The sequence below is a fragment of the Microcaecilia unicolor genome, chromosome 3 (genome assembly GCF_901765095.1).
Source record: "Microcaecilia unicolor chromosome 3, aMicUni1.1, whole genome shotgun sequence".
In the NCBI taxonomy this organism is placed as follows: domain Eukaryota; kingdom Metazoa; phylum Chordata; class Amphibia; order Gymnophiona; family Siphonopidae; genus Microcaecilia; species Microcaecilia unicolor.
Window position 1 is genome coordinate 202,016,352 of NC_044033.1, and position 20,356 is coordinate 202,036,707.

At 43.3% G+C, this 20,356-nt stretch overlaps 1 long non-coding RNA gene across 1 annotated transcript; it reads left to right on the top strand.

Moving 5' to 3' along the window:
• The first annotated feature begins 1,266 nt into the window (after nucleotides 1–1,266).
• Nucleotides 1,267–20,032, top strand: LOC115466112. Its single transcript, XR_003941502.1, has 3 exons — nucleotides 1,267–4,842; nucleotides 13,922–13,925; nucleotides 20,021–20,032. It is a non-coding gene; the product is annotated as an uncharacterized LOC115466112 (long non-coding RNA).
• Nucleotides 20,033–20,356: the final 324 nt, after the last annotated feature.

Here is a 20,356-nt window from a genome sequence, read left to right on the forward strand (position 1 = left end):
ACATAGAACACATCCAGGCTTATAAAATTTGATTTTACCCTTTTCCTAATGTTGGCGATTACTAAGGATGTGAATTCATTTTGAAATTGCTATCATTTGCAAATGAAAACAAGTATGGAAAATATATTGTGTCATCCCCCCCCCCCCCCCCCCCCCCCCCCCCCCCACCGCCGTTTGCCATCAATTGTGACACTCTTTCCGAAAAATGTAACATAGTAGATGATGGCAGATAAAGACCTGTATGGTCCATGCAGTCTGCTAAACAAGATAAGCTCATAGCTTAAGGTATGACAGTTGATGACATAGCTTCTGTAACAAAAAATAAGGCCGCAAAACCCCAAATGAAATGGGAAAACCACAGAGAATGAAATTTTCTGGCTGCACACTCTAGTGATTTGTTCTGCTAAAGCCCTGTCATCTTCCATAGGTGATGGGTACATGTAAGTGTGGACCACAGAGGACTTTTGAGTTCCCTCCCAGTTTTCCCGTTCCTACCTGCACGCTGTTTTTGTCGTCAACCTCGCTCTGCCACTGAAGGCCCTCGTGTGTCTGTCCCATATGTGCTTCTGATATTCTGGAGCTTCTAACCTTTGCTGGAAGTCTGCTCTCAATGGAAAGTGTGTTTTATTTTATGTTTCCCACCTTTTCAGTTTCATACAATGACACCCTTCGCTTTCTATTCTTTGAAAAAAGCTGCTTTTTGGTGCTTTATTGAAGCCTGCTGAATATTTGTGCAAGATTTCCTCTTTCTCGGTGGTAGGCTTTAGGGCAGGAAGAAAGCCTTTGTATCAAAGGTCTCATTTGTTTTTATACATATTTAAATCACGGTAGGCCATGGTGTTCATTTGTATATAGCTGAACCACAGTGAGCTTGAGCACCAATTACTTGATTGCTCTGTGCACAGCTTGCCAGAAAAATCGTGGATTGTCATGTTACTGTACTAGAGCACACCCGAAATGTCGACAACCTGGTAATACCAATATACCCAGTTTGGAAAGCCACCCTATCTGGTCACTGTTGAAGAAGAAACTGTAAGCCAGAGATTTCAGGGCTGCCAGTGGTCTAATGACCCTGTACCAAAGACTTGTCCTTGGTATCTTTGCTAGGTAGGTTTACATGTGATTACATTCCACTTTAAAGTGTTGCCCCCAACTCTCGTTAATCCCGTGATTTGTTAGAACATAGTAACATAGTAAATGACGGCAGATAAAGACCTGTACGGTCCATCCAGTCCGCCCAACAAGATAAACTCATTTTACATGGTATGTGATACTTTATACCTGAGTTTGATTTGTCCTTGCCATTCTCAGGGCACAGACCGTAGAAGTCTGCCCAGCACACTTCTTGTACTGAAAGTTCTGAAGGTAACGTCGAAGCCCCTTAAAATTTACACTGAAGCCCATCCATATCTATTCATTGGTTTCAGAACATCGGTTTCAGGCACCGGACTGCTTAGTTTTTCTTTTCTTCTACAGCTCCTAGATCTCCTTTTCTCTAGCCCTTACACACCAAAATTTAAAAAAATGGATTGTAGCCCTAGAAGCGACCCAGTGTATTCATAACATGGTTTCCTTTGAGTAGTCTGAAACGTTTTGAGCTAAAAGTATGAAACAGTGTAAATGCTGTGGATCTGTGAGGGCACCTGAGATGATTCTTCAAGTTGCAGCTTGGTTTGCCTAGTTTTAAAATGAATACATTGCTCACTTGCTTTTTATAGCAAGATTTGACGTTTTCATTCAGTTGGGCAGAAATGTAGTTTGTGGATTCCACGGCCTGCAAAGTGTAAGCAAAATATTATCCCATCATTACCAGAGCACATTGCAGTTATGGAATATAAGCAATGGGCTTAGTAACCTCTTGAGTTGGATAGTCGTACAGTACAGTATTTAAGTTAAAATTTGGTTTTGATTAGTTGGGTAGACTAGGGAACAAGGAAGATCGTGTAATGTCCATTTAGCGCAAGTGCCAGAATTGCCCATCCGTTTGCTGTGACTTGCTCATCTAAGAGTACTTGAAATTGGTGAAAGACAAAGCTTTATTGAAGGAAGAAAGATCATGAACAGGTTCAGAAAGTATCTTTGACTCATGAGTCATCGAAAGATGTGAAAGGATGGTAGAGCTTGGAAGCTTATTAGGCCAAATGGTGGTAGACTATTTAGGACATAAGACATGTTGAGGAAGAAAGCAAGGGGCCTCATGAATGATTATCTCTGGGGCTCATGTTGACCGAAATACAGTTGGTGAAGTTGAGAAAATGTGAAGATGGTAAGAGAAGGTTAGAAGACTTGAGATGAGAATGGATGTTGTGAAGGAAGAGAGGTTGCTGCTGACCGGGCCTGGGTGCAAAGTTTCTGAAAGAATATCCCACATGAGGTGTGCGTGATCCATCTGAAATTCCGTGAAATCCATGCCCTTCTTATTGAGGATATTGAGCGTTCTGCATTTGTCCAAACTTAGATGATAGATTTCCAAGTGAGTCAAGGAGGAACTTCTGATCTAACAGTTCCAAGGTGCATTACGGAGTGATCACCTAAACGATGTCATTGAATTTTGGTTGTGAGGCGTCCTCTTTCAAAGATAATCAGATTCTCTGAGGATTTCAGGCGCCAATAACGCACTTTAGATCAAAGGAAAGTGGGCTTGGATTGAACTTAAGGGTGCTGTTGAATTCTTGTCTTCATGAATACGTTGAACTGAGATCCAGGATCTAAGGTGTGGAGTTGGAGGTAATCACCAGTACTCCATCACTCCATTTACCTTTTATTACAGTGGCTTTAGACTTCTAATAAAGGGCAGTGTAGTATGGGCATTTTAAAATTAGATGTTTGAATTTGTATTTTTGCTGGGATGTTCTGAGATCAAAGGGGTTGAATGCATGATAATCAGGAGCTGAAGACGAGAGGCCTGCCCTGTTTGCGAACTGTGGCTGTAACACGGGGATCAGGCAAGCAGTTATAAAGCAGTCCAGAATCTTAAAACGATTCATACAATGTTTCGTCGCCAAACTAAGAATCATGTAGAATCCTTTAATGAAATTCCCCTGTGCTCGTATAGCTGTTGTCTGGCTTTCATCCTTGCAGGAATAGAATTGCACAGAAAGTCCAGCTTCTTCAGAGGCTGGTCCCACCGCTGTTTCCCAGCGTAGGCAAGAATAAATTGAGCTATTTTCATTATTACGAGGCAATAATTCGCATTGGTAGTCGTAATCTTCCTGTCACTCTCCAGCACAGCCCTGTCCCTTCCGTTACAGAGCTGGGAAACTATATATTACTGTCCCTCTTCGTGGGTCACTTGCCACCCATGGGGAGTGCCACGTTTCTAGTCCGGGCCTCACCATTGCCGCATTTGCTCGGCTGCGTTCAGAGTCGCAGCACACCTCGTACAATGCCGTTGTCCTGCCACGGATGCTGAACACGCATGTGCTTTTAACGAGCTTGAATGTTATGACGGGTGGGGAGGGCTGGGGACAGAAAATGCAGTTTAATGCATTTTTTTAAATGTTTTAATTTAGAACAAAATCTGTTAATATTTTTTTAATCTCTGTGGTTATGCTCAGTTAATAGTTTTGAAACTTTATGCTGGCTTTGGTGATTCTTGTGTTCAGCTAGAAAGGTTTTTTATTTTTGAATTTTTGTTTTTGAGGAAAGCCAAATGTGAGGGAAGAGTTAGGTTCCTTGTTATATTAAGAAGTGTGTGTGTTTAGGGGGGGGTAGCATTTCACTATATTCTATACATATTATATATATTATATATTATAATTATTGTTATTAAATGTGTATGTATGTTAAATAGGAGTACCTTCTTATCTATACCGAACAAAGATTTAGCTTGTCGCAGTTTGGCTGTGGTGTCCAGACACCTTTTTATTGCTCTTTTTTTTGTTTGTTTGTTTTTAATGACCCCCTCCCTCTTCATCTGCTAGCGAAGATTTCTATTTGGTGGGGGGGGAGGGTGGTAACCCGTCAGAAATTTATTCTTCTAGTGAAATGGTTTTTAAAAGAAGGAAATTAAAACAACTGAAAGTTTTCAGTTTGTATATTTCTGTATTGCTTTGCATCTGAACACCACCCAGAGCTGTAGCAAGACAGACGTGTTCAGCGTTGACGCAGCACCTTTTCAGGGTGGGGAGAGTCGCAACTCTCCTCCTGTAACCGCGTTCACCTCCCCCCTTTTTTTTTTTAAACTTCAGCTGGACTGAGTGGCTGTGGGAAAACTAGAAAGTCATTCCACAGACACGCTCAATCTTTTCCGTGCCTTGGGTACCCAAGGCAGAGGGAGATAGTGACTTGCCTGTGGTCTCAGCAAATGTCACTGGCGAACAGCATTTCAACTCAGATCTCCTAATTCACTGTGCTCACTTCCTTTTCTTTTTTTTACCGCCAGTGTGCTTCATGTGGGGATTTTTAGCGGTAGTATCTGCTACTCCAAAGCTATCCTTAGGTTAACCAAGCCAAGGTTTTGGTTTCGTTTGTTGGGTCTTTTTATATATAAAGACCCAACAAACGAAACCAAAACCTTGGCTTGGTTAACGTAAGGATAGCTTTGGAGTAGCAGATATTATTTTCCCCCAGATGCTAAGCTCATCATGCACAGTTGACAGAATTCCATTGTTATAGAAGGCTTATTGCCGGAGCTGTACGTACTAGAAATGCAGGTTGAGTTTTCCAGTTGAGCTTAACACTGCAGCAGTATTTCAGATGCGAGTGGAAAGTTCTGCTGCTAGTAGCTTCCTACGTAGCCCTGAGCAAGTCACTTTTTCCCCTCTACCTCTTTGTATGCTGTTGGGACGTCCAGCCCAGAGGTGGCTGCGTAAATACAGCCACAGAGTACTCTGTGTTTCGGTGACGCAGGAAAGCGCGATACCCAATGTTAATGCATTTTTTTTGTCACTTTGCTGCACAATTTTATTAATTGTGTGGAAGGGCCCAGCGACTCTGCTGTGTTTTGGGGTCTTGCCTATCCATGTAAGGAGGGGTAAGTTAAACCCCAAACTTTCTCTTGCTGAGGGTCATATATGCCAGGGTAAACTTAAAAAAAAAATTTTTTTTTTCCAACATAATCTGTGGCTAAATTTTACATTGTGTGACAGAGGATCTACTTTCTTTAAAGCAAAAGCCAAAATCTTCATTGAAGATTCTGAAGTGTTGTACCTCGGGAGGGAGGGGAAGCTTCCAACTTTCAAAATTTAAAGTTCAATTGAGTGGGTGGCCAGGGAAGGGGAAAAGGGTTTTGTTTTCATCCATAGCAGGGCATGGATTACATGAATGTCCATCACCCCCTTATTTGTTGCAGTAACCCAGTGGATATTAGGAAATTGAAGGGGGGGGGGGGGGGGCGAGTGGACTGTGTTCCAGTTCTGAAGAGGATTTCTCTGAGACCTCAGATCTTCACCATAGGGTCTGTTGCTCGACTCCCACATGACCTGCAAGAAACCTGAAATGAAAGATAACTGAGTCCCTGTGTATTGTACTTCAGTGCTTCAGAACCTAATCCCCTTCTCTTGGTAGTGGCCATGTTTTTTTATTAGTAGTACTACTACTTATCATTTGTACAGCGCTACTAGACGTACACAGCCGCTGTACACTTGAACATGAAGAGACAGTCCCTGCTCGACAGAGCTTACAATCTAATTAATAGGATGAAATCACCTCCCACCAGCACCACTTCAGTCTAATTGGTTCAGATAATATATATATTAATGGTGCGCAAAAGTCCCCTTGTCCACTAGCGTTGATCTGTGCCCTAATGTTAACGATTGTAAATGAGGCTACTTAGCAGTGCATGCTGGGAACAGTTTTCTTTCACCAAGTCTGCAATGCAGAGGTCATGAGGGGTTATTTTTTTGTGTCATGGCAGTATTTTTGTTTTTACCTGCAAGCATGTGGTGCCTTCCTACTTTGTAGTTTTTATATGGACATCTGTTTAGTTGATTTGGGAGGTGGAAGGAGGAATACCCCCTGTTTCTACTTCCCCCCCCCCCCCCCCCTTTCCCCCCAACCAGATCTCTGAGCCTGTTAATTAAGTAGTCTGGGTTATGCTTAGCAGGCATCTGGAGGATTTTCTCACAGGTCAGAACCTTGATCAGCATAAAAATCTAAATATGATTATTTCATGTGTTTTTGTATTACATTTTTTTCCACACTTGGTAGCAAAATGAACTGCACTTTGGCAGTGGAAGAACATTGAAGATAGGGATTGATTTCTTTTGAATGCACAGGTAGGTTCTTCTAGGACCAAGTGTGACGTGCTGAAAATGTAACTTTCTGGTTATTGCCTCTATGTGAGTAGCAGGAAAGATTTACTAGGCTTATTGTATCTAGAGAACTTTCTCCTCCCCCCCCCCCCCAAAAAAAAAAAAAAAAAATTAAGGCCATAACTGGAAACAGGAGAACACCCTTGCATATAATTTAGCTCCCTAATTTTCTGCACGGTAACATACAGAATAGAGAGCTTGAGGTGTAATGTGCCCGATATGAGCCGCAGAACACATCCCAAGCTTTGTATGCCACTTTCTCCCTGTGGTGAGAAGTGACATTTTTTAAGAGCTGGGTATCTCAGAGAGGTTCACTACAAAGCCCCAGTGCCAGATTTCACCTTAACCAAAAACCTTTACATGAAGTATTAAGGAGCACATAACCCGCCATGTCAAAAAGGTTGCACGTGGACTCGGCGTTTTGGGAACCTCGGATGGCTGCTGCTATGGTTGCTCTTTTAATTTCAAATTTGATTCAACCTTTGCCTGTATGCGTAAAACAAAGTGTGACTTATTTATGTATTTGGATAAATTTGTTTGGATATATTTAAATTTTCCTCTGTCATATTTCCCCTGATAAAACAAAATTACGAACACATCAATCTGATATGTTGTGTTTTTCCTTGTGAGTGTGTGTGTGTAGGTTTATATTCTATGTCATTTTATATATATATTGTGATTTATTAATTGCCTTCATGAAGAGATTCACTTAAAGTGGTGAACAGCCTGGCATAAATCTTAATTTTGTTAACAGCATAACAGGAGCAGAATGACCAAGTATAAACATAAATGCAATCAATGAGAAACTTGGAGATGACAAATTGAATCCTACTAATAGGACTAACATCATAGAGTAACAGAAATATGATTGTTTTACCATGCTGTTAAATATTTATAACAGAAATGATAAACATCAGCAGAATATGAATAATAGCATAGTAGGCATGGAGGGACATTTTCGATATGACGTCCAAGTCCAGTTTTGGATGTTCTGCTAAAAATATATAAAATTCAAGTGGGGAATATAGGCATTGAAAAAAAAGTCTAAGTGAAAAACATACAAAATCAAGCCATTGGGATGTAGGAGGGCCCAGCATTCTTAGTAGACTAGTGGACTTCAAATAAATGCTCCCTGGTACTCATGTCACTCGTTGCTCCATTGTTTGTTGAGGCCCCCCCACCCACCCACCCAACAGGGCCGCTGAGAGGGGGGAGGGCAGGGGAGACAAAATTCCCCGAGCCAGGACCTCCAAGGGGGCCCAGCGCTGCAGTCCCGCCCGCCCTCCGTCGTCGACCGTCTGCCACCGGGCCCCTGCATTGAAATCACAGCGCCTCTCACCTCCGTGTGAAAGGGCAGCAGATCGCCTTCCTCCGGGCCTCCTTCCCTCCCTGTGTCCCGCCCTCGTCTGACGTAACTTCCACGAGGGCGGGACACAGGGAGGGAAGGAGGCCCGGAGGGAGGTGATCTGCTGCCTGCAGCGCTTTCACATGGCGGTGAGAGGCGCTGTGATTTCAATGTAGGGAGCCTGGCCCGGAGGAGGGGGAGCGGCGGGGCCCAGGCCCAGTCTTTCAGTGGCCCTGCCCCCCCCCCCCCCCAAAACCCACTACCTCCCAACTACAGCACTACAGTAGCCCTTACAGGTGGAGGGAACCTCTATATGTGGGTTTCAGGTGAGTTTTGAAGGGCTCATAGTTTCCACCACAAGTGTAACAAGTATGGGCCTGGGTCCACCTGTCCGCAGTGCACTACACCCACCACTAGACTATTCCAGGGACCTGCATGCTGCTCTAATGGACCAGAGTATAACTTCTGAGGCTGGAATAGAAGTTGGTAAGTAATGTTTTTAATCACATTTTTGAGGGGTGGGAGGGGGTTAGTGACCACTAGGGGAGTAAAGGGAGGCCATCCCTGATTCCCTCCAGTGGTTATCTGATCATTTAGGGCACTTTTTGTGGCTTATTTGTTAATAAAAAAAAGTCTATACCAAAACATCCAACTTATAGCCCTGGATGTTTTGTTTTGTTCCATTATGGCAGAAAAATGGCCAATTGCTAGAAACGCCCAGATCCCGTCCCTGACATACCCCCTTGTGATTTAGATGGATTTTATAGAAATAAGTCTAAGACTTGGTTTCAAAAATACCAATTTGGATGTTTTTCTCAGATTTATGCCACTTTTTGGTCGTTTTTCTCATTGGAAAATAAGCCCCATTGTGGAAGAATGTTCATAAGACATAGATGTGATATCGGCAAAATAAAAATGAAACACAGTAATCAGCACACAGAACATTCAAATAACATATATGATGCTAATGCTCTTAGTACAATACAGTCGGACATCTTAGTAAGTAGCCAAGGGACCAGTACAGTTGAGAGATGCAACATGGGTAGAATTATTGGAATAAATAGCTAAACTGAAGGCAAATGGTATGTACAGTTATGTAAGAAATGAACTAGTCCAAGTTACAGGGTGTGCAGCAAGCTAGGCCAGATACAGAGTGAGTGGACAGTCTGTCAGCATGTTATGTTAAGGGCTTGGGAGAAGAGCTGGGCTTTTAATTGCTTCCTGAAATGGAAATAGTCTTGAGTTTGATATAGCCTCTCTAGGCTCTGGTCAAATTTCAGATGACTGGAGCAAAGACGCCAAGGAAATCTAATGCACCAGCATTTAACTTTTGAAAGGGCAACTATGATAAATTGAGGAAAATGGTTAAAAAGTTAAAAGGAGCCACTGTAAAGGATAGTATTTATAAGTGTTCATACTTATCTCAGAAGCCCAGACCAGATGTGTTCCACATAGGACAGTCCCTGCTCAACGAGCTTACAATCTAAAAGACAAGTGTACAGACAAAGTGGGGCAGTCTAGATTTCCAAAATGTTAGGTGCCGAAGGCAGCATTGAAGAGGTGAGCTTTGACCAAAGATTTGAAGATGGGTAGGGAGGGGGCTTGGCGTAGTGAGACAAGTGGTTATGTCCCCCTACCAGCAGGTGGAGATAGAGAGAACTTCAGTCTTACTATATGTAGACGTGCAGCCAGCTTACTCTGTTATCTCTCTGTCATCAGCAGCAGATGAATCTATTACAAATGGGTTGTGTCCACCTACCAGCAGGGGGAGATAGAAAATACTGAAAACCATAGTGCCTCTAGGACGGCTAGCTCCATCTGCCTCGCAGTATTTCTGTATCTCCCAGCAGGGTTGGACGCAGCTTGTTCAGCTCCTTGAAGATTCTGCCTGGGGTGGCTCCTGTGCTTTTGCCAGTTGTAGCAGGGGTGTTGTGGCTAAGTGGAGCACACTTTAAAGGCACATAGGTTCGCCCTTTCCCTGCCTTACCTTTCGCCCTGTGTGGATGCAGGCATATAGGTTCGCCCTTTCCCTGCCTTTCCCACCCTCTTCTGCCTCCGGAGTACCTCTGTAGCTGTTTGCCTCCAACTTTCCTCACAGCATTAAAAAAAAAAAAAATCACGCTTTGACAGCGCTACTATTTCTAAGGCTTTTCCTGACTGTGCAGCGTGACTGGAGCTCGTGGACTTGGTCCTTTAAGGTAAGAGCGGTACTCAGCTCCTCCGGGAGGGCCCACGGACGGCGTTCCGATCGGGGTGATTTTGGCGCGAAGCCACCATTTTGAATTTTATTCTGCCGTTTTTTGGCGATGGCTGCTGAAGGAGTTACCTTTAGATTGTAAGCTCTCGAGCAGGGACTGTCCTTCCCCATGTTTAAACTTGTACAGCGCTGCGTAACCCTGGCAGCGCTATAGAAATGCTAAGTAGTAGTAGTAGAAAGCAAGTGAAACAGCATGGTTAAAAGGTAAGGTAAAGGGTCAAGATGGTGTCAGCTGGAGATGTTGCAGAGTGAGCTTTGAGGTTACCAGTGCTTTGTCTTGCCGGATGGGGGTTCCTGCGTCCTTTGTGATGGGAGAAGAAGGAGGAGTGGCCTAGTGGTTAGGGTGGTGGACTTTGGTCCTGGGGAACTGAGGAACCGAGTTCGATTCCCGGCACAGGCAGCTCCTTGTGACTCTGGGCAAGTCACTTAACCCTCCATTGCCTGCCGCATAGAGCCTGCCATGAGTGGGAAAGCGTGGGGTACAAATGTAACAAAACAACAACAAAAAAAAAACCCAGGGTTTACCCCCTTTAAAAACTGTTCAATCCCCTGGCCTGTGACTCTGAACGCCTTTAGGCTCCATTGGTTCTGGTAGAAGTCCCTGCTTTGACAGATCTGTCGGTCGTGGAAGTGGAATGCAGCACGGATGGGGCGTCATTGAGCCTTGAGCGGAGTGTGGCTCCCCCATGACCCAGAACTGGTAGTAGTGGTGTGATGATGCAGGTACCAGCGAGCGCAGGGAGTTCAACACCATCTTGAGGGGAACGCCTGTTGCCGAGTCTGATGATGTTGGGCTTGGAAGCCAGTGGACCATCAAGTCATGAAGAGACTGATCTCTCTCCAGTAAAATGGGTATTACAAAAGCCAGCTGCTATGATGTTCTAGTTCCTTTCGGATGCAGTACTGAACGTTAATTCTCTCTAATGTCAATAAGATTGTAGATGTTTCAAGTTGTTATTGTCAGTACTCAAGAACTGAAACGGCAAACATTATGTTTACAATGTTTGAAGCTAAAGTTTCATCTTTGCAGGAAGCAAGTCCTGCTGTAGTGAAGGATAAGGATATTTGTTTTTCACAATTTGGAATATATAGAAAACTAGGTTCAGAGAATTCTGAATTTTCCCCAATTCCCTGCTCATTTCTCCATTGCATGTGGTTCAAATACTTTGGGATGGCTGATGAACTCTAACAATGGATGGCAAAGTCTCAATACCTATCCTTGCCTGCAATATCTAGAAGAGACGGAATGGGAGAAGGTCAGAATGTGTTAAATGTAACTGATGTTTTGGACTTTCATTGGAGGTAGTCGTACTGTTCTTGAGATGGACCATAACTTAATCTGCAAACGAACCTTTTCCGGAGACATGAAGGCAGTAGAACTAGAGGACATGAATTGAGGTTGAAGGGGGGCAGACTCCAGACTAATGTCAGGAAGTATTTTTTCACGGAGAGGGTGGTGGATATGTGGAATGCCCTCCCGCAGGAGGTGGTGGCGATGAAAACGGTAATGGAATTCAAACATGCGTGGGATAAACACAAAGGAATCCTGTTTAGAAGGAATGGTTCCATGGAATCTTAGCGGAGATTGGATGGGGATGCCAGTAATTAGGAAACAAAACTGGAGCTGGGCAGACTTCTATGGTGTACGCCCTGATCGTCATTGAATAGATGTGGATGGGCTGGAGTGTAAATTTTAAGGGGCTTCGACCTTAGCTTCAGAACTTAGTACAAGAACAGTGTTAGGCAGACTTTAACTCTGTGCCCTGAGAAAGGCAAGGAAAATCAAACTCGGGTATAAAGTATCACATACCATGTAAACTGAGTTTATCTTGTTGGGCAGACTGGATGGACCATACAGGTCTTTATCTGCAGTCATTTACTATGTTACTATGTAACTTGATATTATGTTTATCCTGCAGACATTTGAGTGAGCAATGTCTGGGATCTATTCTTTGTATTTTTGCTGATCTTTCAAGAGCTACGCTGAAAAGGAGACGGGACCTTCTCGGTATATAAACCAAAAGGCCTGGCTCTAGGCACAAGCTTTCATTTGAAATCTCATAATTGTTAAATTCTAGTGGAAGGTAAACATTACTTGGTGGGGGGGGGGGGGCTGTTTGCTTTGTAAGCAACTAATTGAATTTTTGGGGGCCAGAGAGGAAGTTAAGGTAACTGGACAGACTTCTCATTAAACGATGCTGTTTAGTCAGCCGCAGTCACTGCTGCTGGTTCTCCAGTTCAGTCCCCTTTTCTCTACCCCAAATATGTCCTGCATTATGTCCATAGCACAAAATCTTGTTTGAAACAGTATTTTCAAAAAAGAAAAAAAAAAGACATTTCTCTTTTTCAAAAATGACCTTTCCTATTCGGATTTTGGACGTTTTTAGCAAAACATCCAAAGTTGGACTTAAGATGTCATATCAAAAATGCCCCTCCATGTAACTTTGCAAGTCTAAGTGCTTTGAAAATATACCTCAGTATCTGTTGCCTTTGATTTTATTGTACACTGCATTTATTTTTTGAGAATCATGGCTGGGGGTCTAAAATGGTTTTACACCTACATATCAAATAGGGAAAAACAGGTGCACTGTGGTTCTGAACAGTCAGACTGGCTTGAAATGTTTCAGGGAATCCCATAGGAATCTGTGCTGTCCACTACCATCTTTAATCTATATTTTCACATATTGTTTGGTGAAATTACTAATCTCAGGCTTTCATTTTGGATGTATGTGGATGAAGTTCTATTAGATCTTCCTGTAAGGAAAATATTGTTAAGACTTTAGGAGCCTTAAGTGAAATGATTAAGGCTATTTTGAGTTTGCTTTTTGGATAATGGCCTCAGTTTGAATTACAGCAAAACTCAGATCATATAAGAATAGCCATACTGGGTCAGACCAATGGTCCATATAGTCCAGTATCCTGCTTCTAGCAGTGGCCAATCCAGGTCACAAGCACCTGGCAGAAACCCAATTGGTAGCACCATTCCATGCTACCAATCCCAGGGCAAGCAGTTGCTTCCACCATGTCCATCTCAATAACAGACTATGGAACTTTACCTCCAGGAATTTGTCTAAACCTTTTTCAAACCCAGATATGCTAACCGCCATAACCACATACTCCCGGCATCGAGTTCCAGAGCTTAACTATTCTTTGAGTGAAAACATATTTCCTCCTATTTGTTTTAAAAAGTATTTCCATGCAATTTCATTGCGTGTTCCCTGGTCTTTGTACATTCTGAATGAGTGAAAAATCGATTCATCTCCACCCACGCCACACCACTCAGTTGAGCTATACTGCTAGTTGGTGGTTAGACATTAGCAATTGTGCATGAGGTTCATTTTGGAGGGTAATGTTAGAATCAGCTATCCCTGAAAACATATGTAAAGGACTAAAATATAAATTAACATATGCGTCCAGTTTCTCCTATATAAGCACGCAAATATGGAATGAATTACCAAAATCCTTAAAAACCCACAACATAATTAATTTCCGTAAATTATTGAAAACCAATCTATTCAAGAAAGCATACCACAATAACCCATCCTAAATGTCAGTTAACAAAATGTACACTCGATCTACACAAAACGTAACTCTTTATTTCCTAATTGTCCATACTAATTTTATCATGATTTGAAGTTTAATATTCCTGATTGTTCAAGCTAATTTATCACGAATGACGTTTAATCCAATACCTTTCATTTCTTATTATAAAATGAACTTTCCGTACCTGAATACCTAATCCACTCTGTCTCCTCTACCTTAACTATGTATTTCTCTTTTCTGGAACTGGTAATCTCCATTACGGAACAATGTAAGCCACGTTGAGCCTGCAAATAGGTGGGGAAATGTGGGATACAAATGCTACAAATAAATAAAGAAATATTGGGATGAATAATCTTTCATTCAAGGTTGTTTACAATGTATTTTATGTTTTTCCTGTTTATTTCCATGATCATGCGCTGTGTGATGTGATATGATTTCCTGTTTTGTTTCCACGATCATGCGCTGTGTGATGTGATATGATTTTTCAAGTGATTGAGGCAGGAGTGAGATGCATTGGCACAGCTGTGTGCGTGAGGGTCTCTGCTGGAAAAGCAGAGGCTACTGCAGGGTAGGAGTGAGATGAGTTGGCACAGCTACGTGTGTGTGTGTGTGGGGGGGGGTCTCGGTTCTTAAACTGTGGAGGGTACTGCAAGCTAGGAGTGAGGTGCATTGACAGAACTATGTGGATGTGGCCCCAGTACTACAGTAAAAGGTGCTATAGGGTAAAACTTCTTGTTAAATGTTTGTTTCAATCTTTTTTATTAATTATACATATATAAAAAGTTCAGTATGTAAACAACTTATATTGAACAGTTACAGTCATAACAATTTAGTCTTTCTTACCCACCCTCCAGTTCTATCCCCCCACCTCCCTTCCCGAACCCCTTAATCCCTTAACCCTCCCCCCTCTTAAGATTCCTAGTTCGCCAGTACTTAGACGTGTCAGCTTAACACAGAGATCAACCTTTAACTATTCACCAGTCGGCTCCGTGCTGTTGGAGTTAATGTATTCAAGAAAGGGGTCCAACAATTCTGCCAGTTCTCTCCTTTTGGTGACGAGAAAGTTTTTATATCCATCCTCTCCATTCTCACTAAGTTAATGATACGTAACCTCCATTGTTGTACTATAGGCTTTTTATTTGTAATCCACTCCGCTAGGATACACTGTTTGGCTACAATAACCGCTTGTCAAATAAAAGCTTTCATGCCCTTTGGGGTTTTAGACGGGAGCAAGAAATGGCCGAACAATAGTTGGGCATCCACCCGCCATCGAACCTTCCACAGTCCCGAGACCTGTAAGGCCAGAGCAGTCCAGAAGTCTCCAATGTCCTTGCAAGTCCAAAGCATATGGCCCAGCGTGGCTCCCTCCTCTCCGCATTTTGGACACGAACCCCACGGGGATGACCCCATATGGAATGCCCTTCGTGGGGCTACGTATGCCCGCAAAGCAATTTTATACTGCAGTTCCCAATATAATGAATAATTGGAATACTTGCGGATTGACAAGATATGATTTATCAACTGGTCTGGGGTTAATTCAAGCATAAGTTCTTTTCCCCAGGTTGATGCCAAATGCTCGAATCTCACCTCAGGGAGTTCATCTTTTATATGTCGGTGGTGAAACGTCAGTGGAACCTTTACTTGTGCTTCTAGGGAATAGGCAGAAGATAGTTCCACTTGAACGTCTTCCGTCAAGTCAGTCCATGACAAAGTGTGGATAAAATGCTGTAGTTGGGCATAACGAAAATAATCTTTCCACGGGCCTCTGCAACTCCGAAAAGGGTTTTAACCGCCCCTCTAAAGTCAAAACAATGCAATAAGTATACAAGCCCTCGTTCTCTCCATCGTGCGAAGGTAGGGTATATGCAACCCGGTGGAAATCGCGGGTTCCCGGTAATAGAAAGGAACGGAGTCACCTTAGGAGAGAACTGGTGTAGCCGACATATCCATCGCCACATCGCTTTTGCAGAGGTCATGATTCCCATGACCTTCAAAATTCTTGGAGTTCTTCCACCGGACGTGTGCAGACAATTACTGAAGTGTGTTAGTGAAAGAATCCGCAGTTCTAATTCTGTGTTGGAATAGTCCAACCTAGATCGGAACCAGTCATTGATGTGCCTCATTCCACAAGCAGTCGTTATGCTTTTCATGTTTATTAGTCCCAGTCCCCCATATTCCACTGGAGTACATAGTGTCTTTAACGTAAGTTGTGCCCCTTTCCCTTTCCAGAGGAAATGTCTTAGCATTTTGTTTAGGATTATCTCATCTCTACGCCTCAATACCAGAGGTAACACTTGGAAAATGTACAGCCACTTTGGAACTATAAACATGTTGTACAATGCTATCCTGCCCAATAGATTCAAGGGAAGAGATCCCCACCCATGCAACTGTTGTTGCGTGTCTCGTAACAGCTGCTGTATATTTTGTGTGTATAAGTGCGCTAAGTTCGTAGGCAGGAGCAACCCCAAGTACTTTAGGTTCCCTTCAACCAGCTTACTTTCAACAATTTTTATTGATGATACAACAGATTGAACATTTCACACTCCTGTACATATAAGTGATATGTACCAACTGGATATAACTTAGTACTTTATCATCAAGCAATTTGTATTATACCCTCCTCTCTCCCACTATTTTTAACTTATAAAGATTCTTGCAAATGAGTGTTGTGTCTGGAACTGTTGAGTCAGCAGAGTCCACATTTTCAATCCACTCTTATAGTTCTTCACTTCGAAGGCTAGGGTAGAGAGCCTGTTTTCTTATAGCCCTCCCCCTAGATTCCCGACAACCATGGATATAACTGTTGTCCCATTACAGTATCCGATCGCTGGATATATAATCCACAGTTCATAGCCCAACAACAATCCCCAGACATCAACCCACAAACATGGATTAGTAAACCAATCTTTCTTTTCGTGAACATTTTAAAGTCAAAATCTTAAACAAACATCTAGGAGGACTAATACGTATCGAACCCCCCTCCATCCCCCCGCCCTCCCCACAAAACCAAGATACGTAGACCTTTTAACCAGTTACCCCTTCATATCCTATTATCAGATAAACCATCCATTTTTATGAATGTGAGCATCAATTTCTTCTAGCTGGTGTAAGCTATTGAGAAGAACTAGTCAGAGCAGTGAGTTTGTTAAGAACATGACTTCTAGCTTTAGGAGATATCACCTGAAGGTATCTCTTCCAGGTCATGTAAAAGTTATTTTGAGTTTTGAAGTTAAACAAGGAGTCCTGGAGTTCCATCAAAAGCAAAGCATGAAAACGATTATGCCATTGCCAATAAGAGGGACCCTGATCCAAGGTCCAGTTCACTAAGATACATTTCATGCCCACCAAGGAAGCCTTATGGGCGAGTGCACTCAGGTGAATCGTGCCTCCCTCTATCGGGGAAAGACAACCCAGCAAAATACATTTAGGTGACATTCGGACCTGGTGTCCCCCTAATCTACCTATAAACCTCGTAATCCTGACCCAGAACGCTTTAATAGCCTCGCATTTCCAAAAGGCGTGGAAAAAATCATTTTGCAACATTCCACATCTCTTGCATGCTGCTGATTCTAAATATCCCATGTGATACAGTCGAGATTGTGAGGTGTAAGCACGGTAGGTAACTCTGGTCTGACACTCCCGAAGCTCTATACTTCGTGTCCATTTCAAGACTCCCCTCAGCCCTTGCAAAAGATCTTGAGACGAAACTGGTGCTTGTATGTCTCCCTCCCATCTGGTTGCCACCAATCCCAGGTCTCTTTGTGGTCTTGTCATGGTCAGTCTCTTATATAAGAGGGAGCTGGAGACAGGGTCTCCCGACGGCATCTCCAGCAGGGCATCCATTTTGGCGGTCAAATCAACACCTAATGCCCTACGCGTAAGAGATGTCACATAGTGTCGTACCTGTTCATATGCGAAACAAGTACTCCAGTCTAATGAATTTAATCCAAGACCTTCCATGGACTTCATCTCACCACCTGGTCCCAACACATGGTGCAAAAACAGTATCCCCCCCTCGCCCCAGGACCTCACCACTTGATTATCCATGCCCGGACGAAATGCTTCATTGCCCTGCAAGGGGAGTAAGTTACTACATCTGCAGTCGAAGGACCAGATCTTCGCCAGATCTTTCCACACTCTTCTTAAGGGCTCTATCAAGACACTAAACCGTGTGTGTGTAGGCAGATCTTTCCGCAGTGCATGCAGTATGTAGAAAATATGTAGGGGACCACATAGTTCTACTTCCATAGCCAAGGGAGAGAACCTCTCCGTCTGTTGGTACCAATCCCCCAAATGACGCAATAAACAAGCCATGTTATAAAATGTAATGTCCGGGACTCCAAATCCCCCCTCCCCGCTTTTCCCTTTTAGGAATTCAAACTTAATCTGGGGTCTTTTCCTAGCCCAAAAGAATTTGGAAAGCATGCTTTGAAGCGTTCTTAAATCCCGTTGCTTGAGGTAAAGTGGGATCGTCTGCATACAATAAAGCCACTTGGGAAACAGCACCATATTAAACAGAGCAATCCGCCCCATCAAAGACAACGGCAATCCGTCCCATCTCCCCAGAGTTTCCCTGGTATTCGTCAGCAGTTGCGCTATGTTTGCCTCAGCCAATTGTCTAGGGTCCTTAGTGAGTAATATACCTAAATATTTGAACGCCACATCTACTCTTCTAAAGGGGCAGTGTAACCTCTCCCACTGGTGATCCTTCATAAATAGAGACATTACCTCTGTTTTATCTAGGTTAAGACGAAACCCAGAGAAGTCTCCAAACTCGGCAAATATTTCCATAAGAGCTGGCAAGGACACCTGTGGGTTTTCTATCACCACCAATAAGTCGTCTGTAAACGCAGACATCTTAAAGGATTCCTCTCCTATCTGTACCCCCCTGACCTCTTCCATTCCCTTAATATCCCTAATCAGGGGGTCTAACACCATTACAAAAAGAAGGGGTGAGAGAGGACAGCCTTGTCTGGTTCCCCGAAATATCCCAAATGGCTCTGACACCTGATCATTAGTTAGAACTTCAGCAGTATTACTTTTGTATAGGGCTTTTATTGCTGCATGAAAAAACCCCATCACCCCATATATCCTCAAAATGGCGAACATAAAATCCCAGTTGACATGGTCAAAAGCCTTTTCGGCATCAAAGCTTATTATTAAAGCTGGGGTTGAATATCGGTGCAATGTCTCTAGAGCCCCCAAGATTTGTCTCATATTTCGTATCACTGTTCTTCCCCGTACAAATCCCACCTGCGATTCTTCAATTATGCTGGGGAGAATTCTACCTAATCTATTTGCTAGGATCTTGGCAAATAATTTGGTCTCAAACGGCAGCAGGGAGATAGGTCTGTACGAGCCAGTTTGCAGGGGGTCTCTACCTGTTTTTAACAGCACCACTATTTGTGCCTTCCGCAAGGACTCAGGCAAAATTCCTTGCTGTACGTAGCGGTTAAACACTACCGTTAAACAAGGCACTATATCTTGGCTAAGAAGTTTATAAAATTCAGCGGGAAGTCCATCCCCTCCCGGTGATTTATGCAATGGGCTGCCACGTATACCCCGGCCTACCTCATCCTCCGAAATGTCTGCATTAAGACTATTTTGCTGCTGATCAGTAATTTTGGGCAGCTGCTGGCCTTCTAAATATCCTTCCGCCTGTAAGCCCTGTTCCTCTGGAGCTGAGTACAATTGTTCGTAAAATTGCCTAAAGACTTCATTCACCCCTGCAGAAGTATGGTGAAGTCCTCCTCCTGCGTCTTTTATTTGGGATATAAAACGCGAGCCCCCCACCTGTTTCACCAGGCGGCCTAACAGCTTTCCCTGTTTATTGGCATATTTGTATAATTGGAAACGAAAGAATTGAGTTGATTTTTGTGCCTTGGCATGTATTAATTGGTTCAGGGAAGCTTGAGCCTCTAACAGTTGTGTCTTGTGTAAGCTGGAAGGCATGACCCCAAACCTCTGCCTAGCCTGTCTTACTGTTCTTTCCATATGAAGGATCTCTGCGTCCCTGGACCTTTTCTTATGTACATGATATGATATAATGGCGCCTCTCATTACTGCCTTGGCCGCCTCCCAAAACAGCACTGGGTCGTTCAAATATGTGGCTTCATTAAACTCAGTGTATTCCTTCCATTGGGCCTGTATGTAGGGGAGAAATTGTCTGTCATAGTAAAGTTCCCTGGGGAAGCGCCATCTAGATCTCCGACCCCCATCCCCCCCAGGGGACAGGGACACCCACACCATAGCATGATCCGACACCTGGGTCGCTCCTATCTCCGCCTGAAGCAATGAGCTAACTTTACTAGCTGATACCAAAATATAGTCAATACGCGATAGTGTGCCATGCGCCCTAGAAAGGTGAGTGTAATCCCTCTCCCCCGGGTGAAACAAACGCCATGTGTCCACCAAGTCCAACGAGGAACAGAGTCGTGGGATCCCTCTTGAAAAGTCTACGGGCCCCACCCTCGAGGTACCTGTACTATCACTTAAAGGATCAACCACCGAATTGAAATCCCCACACATAATAATAGGCATTTGATCAAAAGAGTGCACCCGTCTCATCAGCTCTCGATAAAATCGCTTATCATATTGATTCGGTGCATATACATTTACCAGTAATACATTCTGATTATGCACCTGAACTTCTGCCATAACAAATCTACCCTTGGGGTCCACGACAACCTTTTTCTTTACTAAGGTGAGCCCTTTACGGAACAAAATAATAACTCCTGCCTTCCTGTTAGGGGAGGGGCTGTCCACATAGTCTCCCACCCACCACCTGCATAATTTTTTGTGTTCCCTGGCCGTTAGGTGCGTTTCCTGTAGCATAGCTATATGGGCCTGTTTTCTATTTAAGGTCTGTAATATCTTACTGCGTTTTACCGGTGATGTCACTCCTCCAACATTCCAAGAAACCACTTTAACCATGGTCATTTAACATTACTCCAATTA